Below are 22269 nucleotides of genomic sequence, written 5' to 3'. Positions count from 1 at the left end.
GTGAAAATAAAAGTCCGTGAAATTGAGAATGAAAGTGAAACTTGAAAAAATATTATGTAATCGACGTGATTGTTAGAAACAGAGATTTTATAAAAATTCTAATCATCAATGAGATTTTTTTTTTCGTGGAAATTGTAAAAATTAGGTCGTATTCGATTATTCAAAGTTGATTCAAGGGTCAAGTATCTTTTGTTCCTAATAGGGATATAGAGAATAAAATCTTACGTGGGCGTGAGTGAGTCATATATTATTGTTTATTACTGATACATACTGCTTTATCGATTTATCGACTTCTATATTTTCTCCTTATTTCCAACAATATAAACTTACGTTTCTCATTGCGTTGAATCGTATACATAAAAGGTATATAAATTTTTTCCTATCGCAGAAATACGTTTTCTAAAGGATTCATGAATGAATTCTTTTTTCCTTCAACAAAAATATAAAGAACTTGTTAAAAATTCATTGTGATTGAATATATTCCATTTTCTTTTTGACTTCTAAGGAAAACTTAATTTTTCCGTTTATGTCTATTAGATACATATTAGATTTGAATCAGAGATTATTAGCTTTGACTCCCATAAAGTAGAGGAAAATGAAGATTGATAACTTTTCGGAAATATTATTGTGAAAATGAAATTTATATTCAAAGATAATGTTTATAGTGTATGTATATATATGGGGAATGTTCTTACGATTTTGGTCACGGAAACTAATAAGTTCTTTGAAATGCACCAAGTGTAATTTGAAATGAATTGAAGAGATTAAGTTTCGCGTGACAGGAACTGTGAGACGAAGAATTTTTCCTTACTTTTATATTTCTTGGGAAAGATTGTTTCATTGGGGCAAAAAGAATTTTCTTTTTATGTTAAAATTATTCTGTGGAAATTTATAATTACTTTCGTGATATTTCAAGATTATTTTTTTTGTATGTAAAGAAACTAATTATAATTTTTTGATTACATTTTTTTGTAATTATATAATTTATGTTAAAAATAAGTTTCAATAAGTTTATAGAAAAAAGGAAAAATTAATAACATTCTTTTCTTTTGTCAAAGAAAGTGAATTCAGGGTTGCCACGCTTTTGCTCTTTTCAAATTCCCTGACTTTTCCACGTTTTCCAGATTAAAAAACGAAAATTTTCCAGGTTTTTAAAACGAAAATTATTCGAAAACATCAATATTCTTCTTTAAGTCAATTTTTTTAAAATAAATTTTTGAAAAAGTTCTTTGTGAATTTCCAAATTCTTTTGTTTACAATTTAATTTTACGAAATTTAGATTATTCTGACATTCTTCAATTAAATATATTAGAAATTAAAAACTTTAAATAATTAAAAAAAAAATCCATTAAACTTATTGAGAAAAATTAATTCTATAGAATTCTTAATTAAAAATATGAGAAGTTCAAATTTTCAAAGATTTTAATTTGAAATTCATTTTTAAATCAATATGTTTATTAGAAAATTCTACGAAAATTCAATTACTATTTAATTATAAAAATAAATATTTTATTAAACAATTGAATGCTTCTTAAAATTGAATTTTCATAAAGAATTTTATCAACAAATTTTTAAATAATTAAAAATTAAATTCTCTTAACAAATTTTAATAAGATTTTTAAGAATAATTGCGTTTTTAGAGAAATTTCATGAAAATTGTATTAAAAATAATTAAAATTCTGCCAAGAATTTCATTAAAAGTTTTGAAAATAATTGAATTTCAGAGAAAAATTTTATTATTTATAAAGATAATTGAAATTTTGACGAGAATTTTTGTAAATTTTTAATCATAAATCCAATTGGATTTATGTGAAGAATTTTATTCAAATTATTTTGAAAAAAATTGAATTGCTAAGCAAGAATTGCATTAAAATTTTTGAAAATAATTTTATTCTTTAACCCTTTAACACCCGAGAAAAACATAGAAAAGATATAAACTAATGAGATGCCATTCCTAAGGTTTTCGGGGGCGCTGATTACGAATTTGATGTCAAATTGACATTTTGACAGTTGACAGCTGTCAAAACAACTGTCAACTTTTGTAAAACTGATTTATTTTTTATAAAAAAGACATTAAAAGGGTTTTCGGGGTGATGTGATGTGATTTGATGTGAAATTGACAATTTGGCAGTTGTCAGCTGTGAAACCAACTGTCAACTTTTGTAAAACTGATTTATTTTTTTAAGAAGACTTCATAAAAGGTTTTCGGGGTCGCGGATTACGAATTTGATGTCAAATTGACAGTTGACAGATGTCAAACCAACTGTCAACTTTTGTAAAACTGGTTTACTTTTTATAAAAAAGACTCCAAAATAGTTTTCAAGGTCGCTGATTACGTATTTGACGTCAAATTAACAATTTGACAGTTGGAAGCTGTCAAACCAACTGTCAATTTTTAAAAGAAGTACAGTGAGTTCTCGCGAGTCGTTCAACTCACGAGTCGTTCAAACTCGCCAGTCGTTCAACAGCTGATCAGTGTCCGATTCACGAGTCGTTCAATTTCTAGCACGCGCGCGCCAGTGCTCAGTGCTGTGTAATTTAAACGGACCAAAGTCATTGAATATTGTGTCTTTCGGGGCGATAAATATGTTTCACACATCCCTGAAATCGCCTTGGAGGCGTGGCTTATGCGTTGAACGACTCGTGAGTTTTATGATCTTGAAAATTTTCGAGAATTGAACGACTCGCAAGAACTCACTGTAATTTTGTTTATGCAAAAGTGTCTATAAAATCAGCAAAAATTATACGAGTTATAATGATTACAAGAGTTGTGTTAAAATAGGGCAACAGGCGAAGATTCACCAAAAAAATCTAACGCATCTTTATCGGAACCTCGAAGGTGATGTGGAATACTGTTCACAAACGAAATTATTACTTTTTTCTTTGTTATTATGCCAGTATTGTCTGCGTATTGTCAATTGGATTTCAAACTCGTAATCATCAATGTAAAAACCCTTTTACGGACATTTTTAAATAAACCAAATTACTTCTTATAAAAGTGACAACTATATCAAATGTCAACTGTTAAATCATTAATTTGAGTTCAAATTCGAAATCTGCGACCCTAAAAACCTTTTTCCGTCACTTTTATTAAAGAGAAGTCAGTCTTATAAAAGCTGACAGTTGGTTTAACAGCTGTCAACTGTCAAATTGTCAATCTGATATCAAATTCGTAATCAGCGACCCCGAAAACTCTTTTGGAATGTTTTTTATACAAAATAAATCTGTTTTACAAAAGTTGACAGTTGTTTTGACAGCTGTCAACTGTCAAAATGTCAATCTGACATCAAATTCGTAATCAGCGACCCCAAAAACTCTTTTTTGAAGTCTTTTTTATAAAAAAAAATCAGTAATGTAAAAGTTGACAGTTCTTCTGACAGCTGTCAACTGTTAAAATGTAAATTTGACATCAAATTCGTAATCAGCGACCCCGAAAACCCTTTACAGAGTCTTTTTTATAAAAAATAAATCAGTAATGCAAAAGTTGACAGTTCTTCTGACAGCTGTCAACTGTCAAAATGTCAATTTGACATTAAATTCGTAATCAGCGACCCCGAAAACCGTAAGGAACTTTTTCTTTCTTTTTATTAATTTTTTAATGTTTAGATAATGTAAGACAATTTTGCTTCGAAGTGTGCGCCATCTTGAATACGCCATTTTTAAATTTTTGCGAATTTTTCAAAATGGCGACGATATTTGTATTCAGTGGTTCAAAACACTTCACATAGTGAGCTTCAAAAATTTTTTTTGACTTCAGCGTCTGTACATGAGCTAACTGACTTTTTTAAACAATTTTTCCGATTTGCATAAACATTCTATTATTTTTTTATATTAAAAAAAATTTTTTATTGTTTACTTTAATTTTCTTTTGGATACCTGGACCGATTCTGAGGAAATCAAGTCCAACCCGGTTAAAAAATATTAATATTTAAAAAAGTTACAGTGGTTTTTGTAAGTGGGACATACATATGTCCCGAAGGCCCGTGCAGAAATTAAAATGTGGGCCTGATAGGGTACTGGACAGTTTTCCCGATCTCTGGTGTGGCTCTGGGTAGAGAAACTGACCAGTGCCCGACTAGTGTGTGACGCTGTTCCCTACCAATGCCCTACTTAGGGAAAAACTGGTCAGGGCGTCGTCAGTTTTTCTTAAAATTGCCCTATTTTGTGAGATTAATTTTATTCAAAAGAAATTACAATAAAATTACTGTAATTAAAAATATTATTATATTAGAAACATAATGAACATATTCATTATATATACAACATATTTATACATAAGATAATGAGGTATATTAGTCATTTTGACTAATTTAAAAGTGAAAATGATAAAAATAATATAATTTCAAGAATAGAAAAACTTAAAAATTTTTGAAAAATATAATTTTTAGTTTTATGATTAATTCATTTTTCTTTTGGAGGTTGTCGCTCCTTTTTGCCTCCTTAATTTTATAATATTAATAAAGGTTATAATTTTTGTTTTCAAATGTATAAGTAATAATTAATATTTATTTAATAAATATTTTATTCAAATTTATTAATTATGTTTAAAAAATAGTTATTAAATATTGAAGGTGTTAAATTTAACAATCTCTCCGAATCATTTTCTCACTTTAAGCTAATATAATATAAAATAATAATTATTATTAATATAATATATATATATACAAACCAAATGATAAATTCATCCTATAAATTAATAATTATAAAAAATTCATTAAGTATAATTTATTAATAATTGTTTATTAATTATTATTTTTTAAATTCATAATTTTTATTTTTAAATAAATGTGTAATAATTAATTATTTAATAACTATTATTATTTGTTATTTATAATTTAATTGTTATTATTAATAAACAAACTTTATTATAATATTGTACTTAAAGAAAAAAAAATTATATGTATTTTCGTTCTATAAATATATTACCATAATTATTTTATAAAGTGTTTTAAAAGAACACGCTTTTTTAACTTAAATAATTGTTTTAAAAAAGTTAATTTTAAAAAATTAAATTTATTTACATGCTTTTAAAACGAGAAAAACTGTCGAGGCCCTGATCAGAGCCCTATTTCATATCTAGTGAACACCCCACTTAGGGTTTTGGCCAGAATTTCTGGTCAAACTCATAAGATAGGAAAATTCTTAAAAATGTAGTATAATTACTCCGTTTAATTAATTTCTTCAATTGTTTATAATTTTATTATGGGAACTAATTTAAAAAACTTAATTCATTTGCACTTTATTTAAACGAGGAAAACTGCGGTGGCCCTGATCAGAGCCCTATTTAATATGTAGTGAACACCTCACTTGGGGTTTTGGCCAGAAATTCTGGTCAAACCCACAAAATAAAAAAATTATTAAAACGATAGTATAATTACTCCCTTTAATTGTATTCTTCAATTGTTCATTATTTTTTATTAAAAGTAATTTTAGAGATTTAATTTTTTTACACTTTATTTAAACAAGGAAAAATGCCGAGGCCCTGATCAGTACCCTATCTAAAATCTAATGAACACCCTACCTGGGGTTCTGGCTAGGAATTCTAGTCAAACCCCTAAAATAAAAAAATTATTAAATAACTAAAATAATGATTGCCTTTCATTGTTAATAGCTTCTACAACAAAAAGGAATTCCAAAAACTTTATTAAAAAAAAAAAATTTTAATAGGGAAAACTGTCGAGGCCCCGACCAGAACCCTGTTTTAAATAGGGCAAAGTGGGGCATTATCTGCACGGGGGCGTTAAAGGGTTAAAGAAATGTAATTAAAAATTTATTGAAAATAATACTTGAATTCTAATAAATAAATTGTAGCAAAGGTTATTAAAATAATTGAGTTTCTTTGATAAATTTGAATAAAATTTTTAAAAATAATAACTTTTTTCGAGGAATTCCATTAAAATTGTATATTAAAAATAATTGAAATTCAGCATTGAGTGTTATTATTTATGAAAATAATTGAATCCCTGTTAAAAATGTTCAAATTCATGAAAATAATATTGAATAATATAATATGAAAATAATTTGTAAATAGTTAAATTCCTGTGAAATTTTTATTATCTATGAAAATAATTAAATGTTTGCGTAGAATTTTATTAAAATTTTTTTTAACTGATTGCATTCTTTTAGAAATTTTTTTTAAAGTAGTAAATATTAAAAATCATTGAATTGAGGAAAGTTTTTGAAAATAATTAAAATTTTGCGAAGAAGTTTATTAAAATTTTTGAAAATAATTGATTTTCTGAGAAGAATTTTACTACTTTTGAAAATATTTGAATTTCTGCAATCATTTGTAATTGCTTCAAAATTCAATTTGTTTTAGTGTTTTTAACTAAAATTCTTCTATAAATCCATTATTTTTAATAAAACTAGTTAAATATATATTAAAATATTTAACTAATTTCAGAAGAATTTTAGTTTTAAAAATTTTTTTAAATCGAAGTTTTTTTTATATTTCTAATTAAATTAATTTAAAATTGAAATTTTACAAAATTTTAAATCAAAATCTTTTAAAGTTCATCTACTTATGAAAATTGTAAACGTAATTCTTTTAAAATTTAATTAATTTTGAAATATTTAAGTGAAATTAGATTTAAAGAGTAATCACAATACTTTTAGAAAACAACAATTTTTCAGGATTCCGATAAAAATTCCCTGACTTTTTCAGGTTTTTTCAAGGTTTATAAAATTCCCTGACATTTTCAGGTTTCCATGTTGCGTGGCAACCCTGGCATTTTTTCCAAACGAAAAATGATAATTTCTTTAAAATTTTATTTTAACTATAAAAGTTTCTAGAAAAATTTTGCGAATTTTGAATTAATTAGAAATCAGTCTTCAAGTGGAATACGTGATTTTGTCTCCTTAATTAAGATTTAATTTTTACCAAGCTACTTAGCATTATGAACTAGAATAAATTATGAGTTTCCTTGACAATGTCTTATAGCTATAACATGTACAAAAGTGATAAGTCGCAAAGCGATAAGTATTTTAAAGAAAATTTAATTAAAAACTCATTTTCCGGATAAGTTTATTAAAATATCTAATTTAACAATCACAGTCAATTTTAAGGGAAGAAAATTAATTTCACGAACTGAGAGAATATAAATTTAATTGTATCCAAGTTCCAAATGTAGAGATTTGACTTTTTTCTTCTTCTGATAATTCACTTGTGGATAGATTAATCGCTTCGCAATGAACGATATTTTATCTTCTATGGTTGTAAATTAACGAGATTCCTAACCGAATAAAATAGAAATTCATTCTTTCTTTTTTAAAACTCACTTTAAATGATTAATTTCGATAATTGGAATGCTTCCAACAGTTCCAAAGAAGCTGATCTTTCTGCAGTTTTAGAGGAAGTGATACATTTCAAGACAATTAGTTACAGTTGTCAGTTCAAATTTCTGTATAATCTTAAGCAAAAAAATTGCAAAAGATGTAGATTACTGTTAAGTTTTTATTAGGTAAATTTAATTATTATATATATTTTTTATTTAATATTATAAATTGAATAATTAATTAAATTTATTATTCTTTCATTAATGTTAATATCAATAATATTGTTATTAATAATAATATAATATAATAATATTAATAATAATAATAATAATAATAATATTAATAATAATAATAATAATAATAATAATAATAATAATAATAATAAATTACCTACATCGAATTTTATAATAATGTCTAGTTTTCTATAACAAAAACTGTTTTGCTTAGAAAGGAATTTCTTTCAACTACTGTTGAAGGATCGAGGAAACTTTTTGAGCAGATCAAACGGTTTACAAGTTTTAAAAACTTTCTTTCTTATACTCACTTCGCCAGATGTTGCCTATTGAAAGCAAATATGAGTGTTCATTGAAAAACAGAGCATGAAAAATCCCAAATTTTTAAAAAACTGAAAGTTTTTGTTAACAAGTAGTATTAAACATTGTTATTATTTTTTAAAAGAAAATAAATGTTTGATAAAAACTTTTTGTTAAATGCAGAAAATAATGTATGTTTAAAATTTTTTTTTTATTACATTTCGAGAAACTTATTCACAAGAGAATAAAGTAAAAAAATTAATTTAAAATCTTGATATAAATAATAAATTAAAATTTTATTTTGCATAAAGAATACTTTGTAAATTTAAATTAGTTTTTTTATTCGAAAAATTTGCGTTTAAGAAAATTTTCTCTTCTTTTATCTTTTCTTTTTGGTTTATGAAAATTCATTTCAAGACAATTTCATTTTTCCTTTCTAATTTTCGTGGCATTTAAAGGGGTTGTTGACATACACGTGTTATGAACGTATAATAAACATCAGTACACGAGATTATTTTTGTTGGACGTTAAATGCAAAGCTTCACTTTAAAGGTTTCCTCTTATAAAACATTCAATATATATCATTTTGAAACTGACTATTATGTTGTTTATTGGAGATTATTTTTATGTTAAAAATAATTTACCAAATTTAACGCAACATAAGAATGTCGTATATTGTTTTTTAAAGTAACATTTTAACGAAAAATATTCATTTTCGTTTATTTAATAATATTTTTGAACAGCCACAAGTCGGAGAAATGGCAGAAAAATCAAGGAAATGTTAATAAATTTTATCAAATGTACTGTAAAAATGAAAAAATTTCTAGAATTACAAAAAAAATTACAAAAAAAATTGCAAAAAAATATTTTCAGGTGTCTATAAATATTTTTGAAAAACTTAAAAATCTTGAATTCTTCTTCAATTTCTATTAGGTTCTTTAAAAACTTTCGAATTACAATGAATTTTAAAACAATGCATTATTTTTTCTTAGTTCTATAAATAACAAAATTTATTTTAAGTAGAGCTGTGCAAAATTCGAACCGAACCTAGTTTTGTTCGGTTTTGGGGCGCCGAAATGTTGAATGTCGAATTTTCGACATTCGAACTAGGCGAAAAAATTCGAACAGTTCGGTTGGAATTATTTTGCACAGCTCTAATTTTAAGTAATTAAATTCTAAAATAACTTTTAAACTTAGTAATAACTTAGGGGAAAGGCTTACAAGTGGTCCGGCTTGCAGGATGTCCCACTTACGTTATTTTTTATTGTAGAAATGCCATAATTAAGAACGCGACTGATATTGTTGTCAAATAATTAGTTATGAAGTTTTGAATAATTTAATTTAGAAATTCCGAAAAAATTTGTTTCTTGAAAAAATGTAATTTAAATTTTTTTAAAATAATTGTTTTTCCGAAAATAATTTTAAAAAATGGAAACAATTGAAAATTTTGTCAAATTTAGGTAATTGAAATAAATTTTATATTGTAATGAATTTTGTTTATTTACTTTTAAAAATTGTTTTGAAATATAATCGTATTTTTGAAGACTTCTAATTAAAAATTTGGAAAATCATTGAATTTAAAAAAAAATTAGAATTAAACGTATTAGGTATCAGGATTGTTTCAGTGTTACTCGAAAGTTCAATTATTTAATCAAAAATATTTGCTAAATTAAAAATTTTTATTTTCGGATGTGATTTAGAAGAGTAAAGCAAGTTATGATTTTGAGTGATACAGGAAAGCAAATGTATGACTAAGAAAGACTTTGATAAATAATTAACAAGTTGATACAGATTTTGCAAAAAGGGAAATTCTCATTCCCCCTCTGCCCTTTTTTTGCGAAGTTGCGAGTAGAATTAATAAATAGATTGTAAGCTGTCCGACAAACCGACAAAATTTTATAGTCGTTTCACGTTTTGCTCTTTTGTAATTAATCACAGGACCTCGACGGTAATTTTTCACATGTTAGAAAAAATAGGTCCACCGCTAAAAAAAGAGAGGCTAAATAAAAGTTTCTCCTGAATTAACGTATTTTTGATAAAGCGGTAAAATTTTCCTCACTCCAGATAAATTTATACATAATATAGAACTACTTGGCTTTTACGGGCCAACACGACCCATTCAGGTATCTCGAATTTGCATTTACTACGAGGAAACATACCTTATATTCTCGTTCCTCAGTCTTCCAATTTTTTTTTTTTTTTTTTTTTTTTGAAAAATATTCAAAAACAAGTCGATCAAAAAGTTTTGTTCGTATAATAAATGTTCTTATTTACGTTCTTCATTTTCTTCTAGAGGTAATATTCTCGCTCTCGATGTAGATAAAATTTACAAAAAGAAAAAGTAATACGATGTGTCTTTTTTATGATTTTTTAATATCCAGTGAAATTTTGTCCTTTTGTGTCGAGAAGTAACACGTGTCTTGAGTAGAATTTAATTTGACGTGTATTCTTCTGGGATATGAAGTTTAACGATGAGTCTGGTAGTTTTGAAACGGGAATTTTAGACAAGAATGATACGGCAAAAGATATTCGAATGGGACATGATATTCAGACGAGTTTATAAAGACATAAATATACTACTGCGAGGACTACATTTACGTATATTAAGAAATTTACTGTATTTATATCGTTGACAAACTGTAAAATCGTACACTGCAAAAACAAGTGTCTCATTTTGAGACGTTTTGTCCCATATTTGAAACACATAAGATGTCTTAGTCCACATATTTGAAACAGATATGTGTCTCATTTTAAGACGTTTCAAAGTGTCTTACACATTTAGCAATGCATTTTGAGACACGAAATGTGTTTTGAGTATCCGTCTCACACTAAGAAGACGTTTTACGTGTCGTATACGCATTGAGTTACCTTTAATGTCTTAAAATGAGACACGAGATGTAATTAAATGTCTCAATATAAAACATATTTTGTACCTCATTTTTTTATTTTATAATAAAATTTTTTTAACAAAATTATTATTTTGTTTTAGAAAAAGTAGAAAAATATTTGCACAAATCCTATTTTTAATCTTATTTTTGCAACAGGATTTTTCACAGGAATTAAGACATTCAAAAATTTCAAATTCAAACCTTTTTTAAATTAAACAACTTATAAAAGTATTGTAAAATATGAAGATATTGATTGCTTCGAGTTGAAGACTCGGAGTGATCTATTTCTTCATGTTTTATAATAATTAAAGATGAACAAGTAATAAAATCATTATTTTAAATTATAAGAATATTGTTACTGTAACTTCATCAAAATTATTTTCATCATTTTAATTCAATTATTATTTTCCAGAATTTTAAATTATTTTTTATGAAAATAATAATTGAATTGCTTTTGGGAAATTCTATTAAAATAGTAGATATAGAAAATCATTGAAATTAGAAAAATATTTGAAAAAAATAATTTAAATTAAGACAAGAATTTTTTTTACATTTATGAAAATAATTAAACTTTGGAGAAGAATTTTGTTATTTATAAAGATAATTGGGATTTTTACGAAATTTTTCTTCAAATTTTGTACATAGTTGAATTTCATAAGAATTTTCTTTTCTTCTAAAGAATTGAATTTCTGCAAATATTTATAATTTCTCAAAAATTAAATTTTTTTAGTGTTTTCAACGAAAATTTAATTTAGAACATTTTCAAATTCTATTATTTTTTAAATTGCTAATTTTATTTAAAAAAAATGTAAGAAGTCAACCGCACGAATTGTTGCTAGTATTTATTAATGATCATTAATCAATTATTTACATTAATTAATAAATTCATTTGTTTATTTACTTCACTTGAATTCAATATTTTTGACATTAGAACCTCAAAAAATTGTTGTTTTATTATTAACCACTAAAAAATAAAAATATTCTACATTCAAGTGTAATACCTATATTTGTTTTGAGAGGAAAATGAGAGAGGATATTAGAAGATGATTTTTCCTCTAAGTATGAGATTACTTTTTTTTAGGATTTAATATGGAATTTTTCATTATGAAGTACATATAAATTAATATCATTTAAAAACCAGTTTGTTCTTTCAAAGTTTCGTATTATACCATTTGTAATAATTAGCAAGTTTTTAAATTCTTTCCACTTAAACGCAAAATTATATTATACTGCGCGTAATATTCAAGGGGTTTGAATTGGGTAAATAATGATTGTTTCCAATTATAAATTTAAGCTGATTTTATCTAATAAATCAGTGTAATATTTTATGATTGAAATCTGTCATATATATATATATATATATATATATATATATATAAATAATTGGTTTATATTGCTGTATAGATGTAATTTCATTATCATTTACATAATATTTCGATGTTATAAAACAAGGAACCTTAGTGTATATAACTATTTATGTCAAGGGAATACATTGTGCGCATTTTCGCGCACAATGTCACACATATATATGACTTGTTAATGTTAATACACATATATAAAGGGATCATTAAGAAAATGTGTACTTTTTACAGAAATAAAATCAGTTCGCTTTGATAATAAAACTGATTCTTTCGAGAAATCACATGCATATTTATTAAAAAGGAAAAAAAAGAAAAACTTGTTGCTTTTCAGCTTTTATAAAAATGTAAATTTGTTTTTTTTTAATAGTGTGCGTTTATATATAGTACTTATGGAATTTAATTTAGAATTACGTCTACTATCACGTTAAGTTTATAACATTTGAAGCAGATATCCTTTTTTTCGTTTAATTATTTCTCCAATCTAAACTGCCCAGGAGATTTAAAAGGTGGGTTAAGCACCTAAGAGGATTATACAAAGCGACAATAAAGTGCATCAATGTACTAGATACTACATTTTATTACTTGACAAGATACTAATTTTATTTGAGAAAATAATAGTAATGATATTAATAATATTTATCCACAAGTCGAAAAATTTTTAATAATGAATAACAATTTATTAAAAATCACATTTTTGGATTTATTTTTATATTATTATATTTCATAGTTTTGGTAAATTATGCAAATTTCAAATTTTGTTATTTACAAATATCAACTTCAATTTTTGAATGATTTCAAATTTAAAAAATTTCACCTAATACTATCTAATTAGTTATTATTATTATTATTATTATTATATTAATTATTTCTGAAAATATTAATAACATTTTTTTGAAACAATTAAATTATTTCCAATAAAAATTTAACTCAATTCTTTAAAAGAATTAAATTATTTCCTTAAAATTTTTTATTAAATTCCTCGAAAGAATTTAAATTTTCTTTAAGCATTCAATTGATATTTTTACAAATTTTGTAATAATTTTCATAAATCATTAAGTGATTAATAGAATTCAATTGTTTTAATAAATTTTAATAAAATTCTTTGAATAAATTTAATTATTGAAAATTTTTTTTTAAATTATAATAATATCTTAAAAATAAAATAATATATAATATTCAGTAGTTACTAAATATTTTTGTAAAAAATTAACTCTTTATGAAAAATAAAAAAATTCGTTACTATACTTGCGAAATAATGTTAATTTTAAAATTTCTATAACTATTATTTTATACTCGTAAGTACTAAAAACTGGGCTAAAGATGAGAAACTACACGACTATCGTCCTAAAATTCTGTCCCCACTCAAATATACTTATATCAAACTTTTGTCATTATTCAACTGAAATTACACCCGTCGCAGTAAGTATTCTGAATTTTAAAGGGAAATTTGTCCCTTTCCAAATATAATACTGTAAAATACAAAATTTACAATTTTTTACGACTGAAAATACAAATCTCTCTTTTTTTATTGCAGAAATAATTTTATAGTTCACCTAATAAAGAAAAGAGTAAATTTTTTCAATTTTTGAAATTATAATATTAGTGTGAGAAAAATAATTCTCTGCAGAGATAAATAAAGAGTACTTATAATTAATTTTCTTTTAAAAAGTAAATATGAAAAGAAAGAATAAAGAAGAAGAAGAAAATTATGCTAGGTACTTGGGTAAAATCTCATAATCCTGAACTTGGATTTACTGACGTAATAAGGCAAGAAGCGAGGTCAAATCACATTAATACGTAAGACACACCAGTCATGCGATTAGGACATACGAGGTAACCCAAATAGATAATAAAGAGGTTCCAAGCGGGTTCTATCAATTTTCAAGCTCACCTGCTCTGTTCCATATATATTTCACAAAAACAAAAAAATACGAAATGCCCGCGTGCTGCTTTAAAATTTCTTCCATATCAAATATCAAAAATGATAATTTTAATTCTATGCTGATTGTGAGTCATTTCATAGAAGAAAAATACAATCGTTTCGTCCTTCTAATTAGCTATTACACTCCAACGCACCCCTTTCTCTTTTAATTAGTTTTTTGTTTCACATGCTTTTCAATTTAATTTCTTGGATATTATTATTATTATTTTTATTTTTTGATAATTTGGTTAAATTTCAGTACAATTATGAGTGAAAATTTGGTTAAATGACAACACGATTAAGTAAAAATTTATCTAAATGCATATGATTAAGTAAAATTTTTGCTAAATGCCAGAAAGATTAAGTAAAAATTTGGCTAAATGATGACAAGATTTAAAAAATTGGCTAAATGAAAATATTAGGTATTAATTACAAATTCGGCTACATAACAAAACGATTTATTAAAATTTTGGAAATAACAAATACAAATAACAAATAAAAATAACAGTACAATTAAGTAAAAATTTGCTAAATGATAATACGATAAAAAAAAATTGGCTAAATGAAAATATTAATGAATATTTGGATAATGACAGTACGATTAAATAAAAATTTACCTAAATGATAAGACGACTAAGTGAAAATTTTGCTAAATAATAGTACGATTAAGTAAAAATTTGCTTAATAGCAACGCGATTAAAAAAAATTGGCTAAATAAAAATATTATAAATTAAAAATTCGGTAAAAATTTGCTAAATGGCAACACGGTTAAAAATATTAGCTAAATGAAAATATTATTAAATAAAAATTTGACTAAATAATATAAGACAACTAAGTAACAATTTTGCTAAATGATGATACGATTAAAAAAATTGGCTAGATTACAGTACGATTAAGTAATAATTTGCCTAAATAACAGTACAATTAAATAAAAATTTAGCCAAATGATAGCACAGTCAAGTGAAAATTCGGATTAATTAAAGGAAAAAATCTAGCTTTATAACAATTCGATTAAGTAAAAATTGGCTAAAGAGTCTGCTTAATTACAAATGGTTAAATGAAAATTCTTCTTTAAGTCTATTCTTCCTTTAAATAACAAATATTCGAGAGCAATTAATTTAAAATCAAATTTCAAATAATCTCCCTAATTTCATGCTAATATTTTTACAATTAATTTGTACAAGTAAGTGAAATATTTAAAGATTTGATAAAGTTTTGTTTAAAAATAAAGAAAATTTTTCAGTTCTTTTTTTTTTGTTCAACATTCATACGATAAGCGCTGTAGAAAATTATTCTTTTCTGAAAATAAATCCATTTGAAAGCTCTCTGTAATTGATGTAATCAATTTGGATGGGATTTCTATAAAACGAATAAAAACAACAAAGAATAGAATTTCCTCTTCTATATTCTGTTATTTCCTCTTGCTTTTCGCGTAACAACGAGCGAGAAGACGAGTCACGAAACGACGCAAACCAAAGAATGACAACGGGCTAAGTAGTCGAGATCTAAATTCACTTTTCTGGGTCAGACAGTTTGTATTTGCCAATTTTTATCTGTAACCCGCCATTACACTGCAAAAACTGGTATCTTACTCGTGTCTTAAAATGAGTTGCTTTAAGTGTTTAAACCATTGAGGTACAAAATAGGTTTTATATTGAGACATTTAATTACATCTCGTGTCTCATTTTAAGACATTAAAGGTAACTCAATGCGCATAAGACACGTAAAACGTCTTCTTAGTGTGAGGCGGATACTCGAAACACATTTCGTGTCTCAAAATGCATTGCTAAATGTGTAAGACACTTTGAAACGTCTTAAAATGAGACACATATCTGTTTCAAATATGTGGACTAAGACATCTTATGTGTTTCAAATATGGGACAAAACGTCTCAAAATGAGACACTTGTTTTTGCAGTGTAAGTCCCAAAGACACTTGAAATGTCATATATTTTGTTATTCCGATTCTATTAAAAAAAATCCACTTATCACTTCATTATAAATGTATCTTAGAAAAGTAGAAAAAACAAGTAACTATTTCAAAGTCATTCGTATTGTTTAAAATGGAACGCATGAATATTCCCCACATTTGACTTCAATGCAAAAATAGATGACTAATTTGGTATCTATATAAAATCAGACTTTTGTCTCTAAATTGCTCAAAATTATGTTTTTCTGTTTTTACTGCCTATTAGGTATTAGTGCAATTTAAAACCTTAGCCATATTTAAAATAATGTTAAGCTGAACGAAAGTTATTACTATTTTTCAAATTGGCAAATAGTTAACAGATTTTTTTTCCTCGTATAAACTAAAGTTAATACGAGGAAAAAAAATTGACCTCTTAAAATAATCATGATAATTTGTTTTCTCAGTGTAGCAACGTAAATTACTTTGGAAAATTTTATAAAGTTACTTACGGTTAGAATAATAATTCATAATTCATAATTTATTTATTTTGTCCCAGGCAAGCCACAAGAACAATAATTAAAATACAATTTTCAGCAAAAATAAAAAATTCAAAATATACATTATGTTCATAAAAGAAAAAACACACATAAAAATAATATTCATAAAATATTTTCAACAATGATAAACAATCTTCAATATTACACTCACAAAAAATTTTAACAATGGCAAGAGTCATAATAACAAGATTCTACTCATCCAATAAAAATAAATATTTATATAATCTAAGCTTAACAATTTTTGGACTTTCGATAGTAGTAATAGAGCCCGGAAGAGAATGCCACTAATTTATTGCAGTTATCATAAAAGAATTATAATATCGTTCAGTTCTATGTGATGGTATCCTAAATAAATTAGGACACCTCACCTCTCTCGAAGTAACATCGTTTCTAAAAATAAATTCCTCATACAAATATAAAGGTTTTTTAGTATACAGGATAACCTGTGTAAAACAACCAACAAGCCAAAGTCTTCTTTTCCTGACACTAAGCCATCCAAGTCTTAACCTATATGGTGTTACATGTTCATCCCTCTTTAAGTTGAATATGAATCTTATACATGTATTAAGAAGCTTCTCAAGTTTTTGATTTAATTCATCAGTTAAATCATTATAAACAGCGCAACAGTAGTCAAAATGAGGAAAAATCAACGAAGTAACAAGTTTTATTCGAATGTCAACAGTAAGAGCTTCTTTATCCCCCTTAAATTGTGACAAGGTTGCATAAACACTTTTACAAATTTTACCAACTTGCTTGTCCCAACAGAGAGTCGGTCTAAATAAAACACCCAAATTCTTAACTGAATCAACAAAAGGTATGGTAATATCATTAATCCTAATTAATAAGTTACCATCTAGTTTGATATTATTTGTATACCAAGTTGATCCAATTATCATAGAATAAGTTTTATCAGTATTTACTTTAAGAAAATTTGTTGATGCCCAATCTAGTACCGACTTCACATCTTTATTTATTAAAGCCAGATTTTCGTTTAAATTATCTAGACTAGAATGAATATAAATTTGTAAATCGTCCACGAAGTACATATGTTTAGAGTATTTTAAAACATCCCTTAGGTCATTCGTAAAAAGGTTAAATAATAAGGGACCCAGCACCGATCCCTGAGGTACTCCCGTTCCAATATTTCCCCAATATGAAAATTCCCCCTTTTGGTCCACAACAGCCTGCATTCTCCCAGACAGATATGAAGCAAACCATCTTAAGACAGAATTTGACAAACCAAAAGATTTAAGTTTCAATAGCAAAAGAGTATGAGGCACCATGTCAAAGGCCTTACTAAAATCAAAGAAAACAATTATTGTGACCATCCTTTGATCAATTGCTTTACATACATCATCCGTTAAACTAGCCAAAAGAGTCTGGGTGCTGAAACCTTTTCTGTAGCCTGACTGAAAAGGGCTCAATGCATCATTAGACTCAATATAATCTGTCAACTGATAATGTACCATTTTCTCAAGAACCTTAGACAAAGAACACAGTATAGCAACAGGTCTGTGATCCCCAGGCTGCTGCGGAACCTTCACTTTAGGCACTGGTTTAATAATAACCTTTTTCCAGCCGGCATTCCCTTCATAATTGCACTTATTGACAGTCCATCAATTCCTTGCGCTTCAGTTTTAATACTGTTGAAAGCCTCAAGCAACTTAGAAGGACATATATCTTTAAAATAAAAAAGAGTGTCATCAAACTCATCATCGTCCACTACATTTAAGAGAAAGGAGGGTGTAATATTGAAGGACGAGTTTCCACAAACAGATAGAAAATAATCATTGATTTGATTTACATTAAAAAAGAGAGGAGAATCGTTTTTTTACTCTTAGCAAGACCAATACGTCTTAGTTCCCCCCATAGTTTTTTCGAATCATTAACACCCTTTAGCCTGCCAGCGTTGTATTTATCACGCGCTTCCCTCATCAATAATTTTACTCTATTTCTTAGTACTTTATATTCACCTCGCTTTGATTCACCACCAACTCTCTTCCAAGCTCTAAAAGCAGAATCTCTTTGCCGTAAAAGACCACTAATATCTTCATTCATCCAATGACATACTTTTCCCCTGTTTACATTTTTACACAGAGGGGCATGCTCATCTAGCTCCTTAATAATAACATTAAAAATAAAAGATTGTTTATCATCAACCGAGTTTAATTGATAAAATTCAGACCAATTAACAGTATCCAAAGTAAACAAAAAAGCATTATCATCAATCTGTGACAAATTTCTATAACCTTTAGTTGGGCATGATTGTTTTTTAAAATTCCATTCATAAGATATTGATATAAGTTCATGACCAGCAACAAAAGGAACATTTGATTGAAAAATCCCCTTCAATTTATCCTCCTCATCTACCACAAACAAATCTAGCCAAGATTCAGAATGAGAAGTATGATGCGTTGAAGCAAATGGTACAATAAATAAATTTAGGGATTCAAAAAAATCTCTAAGATAATTTGAGTCATTGGATGACTTACTGAGATCATAATTAAAATCGCCACAAATTATAACATTATCATAAGAATTATAAAATCTATTAAAATTGTTTTCAAAATCATGGTTGAAAGAAAATCAAAGTGGATAATCGAATCTCGAAACGTATTTCTTTATGGTTACAACAATTCGGTAATGTTACTTTCTGTCAAGGTCGGCCACTTTGTGTTTAAAATGCGCAAAGATGAGGACGAGCTACTTCATTTGCAAAAACTGCAATTAATAAATTTCCATTAATTAGTTCCTAACTGACTATTGTCAGTTTACCGTGTTAGCAATACTGGCACAGTACTGGCGTAGTACTGGTTTGCCAGTGTTGTTTTCGCAATACTGGCACAGTACTGGCATACCAGTCTTAAAGGGCAGTACTGGCGTAGTACAGAAATTTTATTGAAGCCAGTACTGAACCAGTACTGGCAAGCCAACTGCTGGCATGCCAGTACTGGTGCAATACTGCGCCTGTTGTGAATACTGGCATTTGACAGAAATTTCTGCTTGGGTTTTTTTGTAACTACAAATGTCGGCAGATTAACAAATATACCATTCCAAAGCTTATAAAATTCTACGATAAATGATACATAACTGAAAATTATAATAATTTATGCAAAGATTTCAGCAATCTACAAATTTTACAAAAAAATTCAAAAAAAGAAATTATTTTTGAAATTTTTTAAGGTAGTAGCCCGGTATGAAGCTTGAAATTTCGATCTTTCTTCACGAATTTTTTTAAGTGGGTAAATAAAAAAACGATCGTTACAAAATTAAGATATGTTTTTAACTTTTTATTGACGTCTTTAACTATATAAAAAAATTTTTTTTACATTAATTTGTTGATAATTTTTAACGCTGAAGTCGACTCCTCGAAAAAAACAGAAATTTTTCGGTAAACTCCAGAACCTTTCGCAGTCATCTTAAATGAAAAACTCCAAGATATTATTAATCCACAAACATAAATCTAAGCCTGATACCAATAAAATTTACATTTTTAAACAGAAAAAACAAAATGTCGGACTTGTGAAAAAAAGTATTGAAAACGGTTTTTTTTCATTATAAATTGTTTAAAAAACTTAATTTGTTATTAAAAAATGTAATGTTTTATTGGTATCAGACTTAGTTTTATGTCTGTGGATTAATAATATCTTTGAGTTTTTCATTTAAGGTGACTGCGATTGGTTCTGGAGTTTACCAAAAAATTTCTATTTTTTTTCAAGGAGTCGACTTCGACGTTAAAAATTATTAACAAATTAATGTAAAAAAAAATTTTTTATATAGTAACGATCGTTTTTTATTTTCCCGCTTAAAAAAATTCGTGAAGTAGCATCGAAATTTCAAGCTTCACACCGGGCTACTACCTTAAACTTTTGCAAATTTTTTAAACATTGAATAAAAAATTTGAACATTACATAGTTGTGATCATTCAAGTCTCATCTTTAATTTAAGGCTAAAAGAGTTCCAAAATCTTATTTGGTTCGCGAGATATCATTAAAAACATCTGAGCATTTTCAGTCAAAAACCGTTTAAAATCGACTAATTCAATGTATTTGTCAAAAAACATGTTCGAACGTTTATAATGATAGGGGATAATAATGCTCAGGTTTACACCCGCTCACTTTTTGTCAAATCGGTAAAAATCTAGGAAATTATTCTCTAAATTCAAATTAATTTATATCATTTGAAAGCTAATGATTTCTACTAAAAAAAATAAAAAAGAGTTTTTGATTTATCTTTTTTAGTTTTACTTAGAGAAAATTTTTAATTCGCATAGGGTAGAGCGGGGCTAGTTGAGCATAGGGGTAAGTTGAGCAACCGAAATATCTCAGGCTCTATAAATTGGCCGCTAATTTTTTCAATGCCAGAAAGAAGCAGGCGCAGGAGGGAACATAACTGCGCAAGTGCCTGCTTCTTTCTGGCATTGAAAAAATTAGCGGCCAATTTATAGAGCCTGAGATATTTCGGTTGCTCAACTTACCCCTATGCTCAACTAGCCCCGCTCTACCCTATACAAAATTTAAAAATCACAATTTTCCAGGGTAAATCCGCCCACTTTATTTTTTCAAGTCGGAAAAGTTTCATTTTTTAAATATTAAAATTTTGTCTTATTCCCGTCTTAAGTATGATTTATTATTGATAAACTATGATAAACTATGATTTAAATAATTTTATATTTTATTAAGAGAAAGTGAAATGTGGTTACATGTATTTTGGTTATAAAAAGTTATAAATTTTATTATTGTTAAAATTTAATACGTGAAATTATTTTATTACAAATTTTAAATTTAAAACTAAGTGACCGGCTTTACCCTGAATGTATTCCTCACATTTCAGAATATATTTAATTAAATCTTTTTGAAATCAAACAAAACTATATATGTACTTCGAAAAAGGATATCCAATAGCATCAAAAAAACTTTGCCAAATAAATTTCAACTCAAAAATAATGATCGGAAAACTTAAAAATCCAAGAACAATTTGTTCAAATCGCTAGTGAGCGGGTTTACCCCAGTCTCCCCTATATTAGAGTTACGAAAACTACCCTGGTAAAAATTTTGGACTAATTCCGGATTAAGAACGGTCAGATTATTACGGATTAGTCCGAAAATTGTATGAAAAAAGTCCGAAAATGATCCGCGTTAGTCTGATATTAATCCGAACGAAAACCTGAATCCGAAAACACTCCGGAGTAATCCTGAATGTCTACGAATTCAGTCCGTAATTAGTCCGCAACAATCCGAATTTATGACCGGTGAAGAATTCTTCTAAAATAAGTACGGAATTATCAGAAATCAATATGTAAAGAATACGGAATCAGTCCGCAACAATCCGAATTTAATCTAGTTAAAAAAACTTAATCCGGAAAATGTCCGAAGCAATCCGAACTCTGTAAGCAAGAAATCCAATATTAGTCCGCAACAATTTGAAATCCGTAATCGATTGAAATCTTTGTATAAATTATTAAAATTTTCAGTTATGTATCACTTATATATCGTGATACATGAAAATGTATCACTTTGCACCCACATTATGTGTCCGAAATGACATAGGTACTTTTCGTACAAGTATAACAGAATAACAGTTTTATTTTTATGTATGTAAAATAATTGAATTCACATGCTTTTTAAACTTACATTACTTCCTTTAAGATTTGAAACTTGTACAGCGATCAACAACAAAATCAAACCAAGCTCTAAGGAGAATGTCCTTTGATAGTCCATGTTTGGTTTCCGTATAAATACAACTTCTTTCGACAAATACTGGTATAGTTTTGGCATAAACAAGCTATTATGAAAAATTAGTCATATAAAGAAAAGAAATTTTGTTT

General features: G+C 26.6%; 2 protein-coding genes across 5 annotated transcripts in view; one reads left to right on the top strand and one right to left on the bottom strand.

Annotated features, from left to right (window-relative positions):
- Positions 1-22235, bottom strand: part of LOC122504088 — a 64105-nt gene extending 41870 nt beyond the window's left edge. The window contains exon 1 of the mRNA XM_043614989.1: positions 22076-22235. The gene's annotated coding sequence lies outside the window, so the exon portion shown is untranslated. The remainder of the gene's footprint in view (positions 1-22075) is intronic.
- Positions 1-22269, top strand: part of LOC122504048 (growth hormone secretagogue receptor type 1) — a 99184-nt gene that overhangs the window by 24975 nt on the left and 51940 nt on the right. The window lies entirely within an intron of this gene.

This window comes from Leptopilina heterotoma, unplaced genomic scaffold (assembly GCF_015476425.1).
Source record: "Leptopilina heterotoma isolate Lh14 unplaced genomic scaffold, ASM1547642v1 Lhet_11, whole genome shotgun sequence".
NCBI lineage: Eukaryota > Metazoa > Arthropoda > Insecta > Hymenoptera > Figitidae > Leptopilina > Leptopilina heterotoma.
The sequence above is the reverse complement of the archived record's forward strand: the minus strand, read 5'-3'. Positions and strand labels throughout refer to the sequence as shown.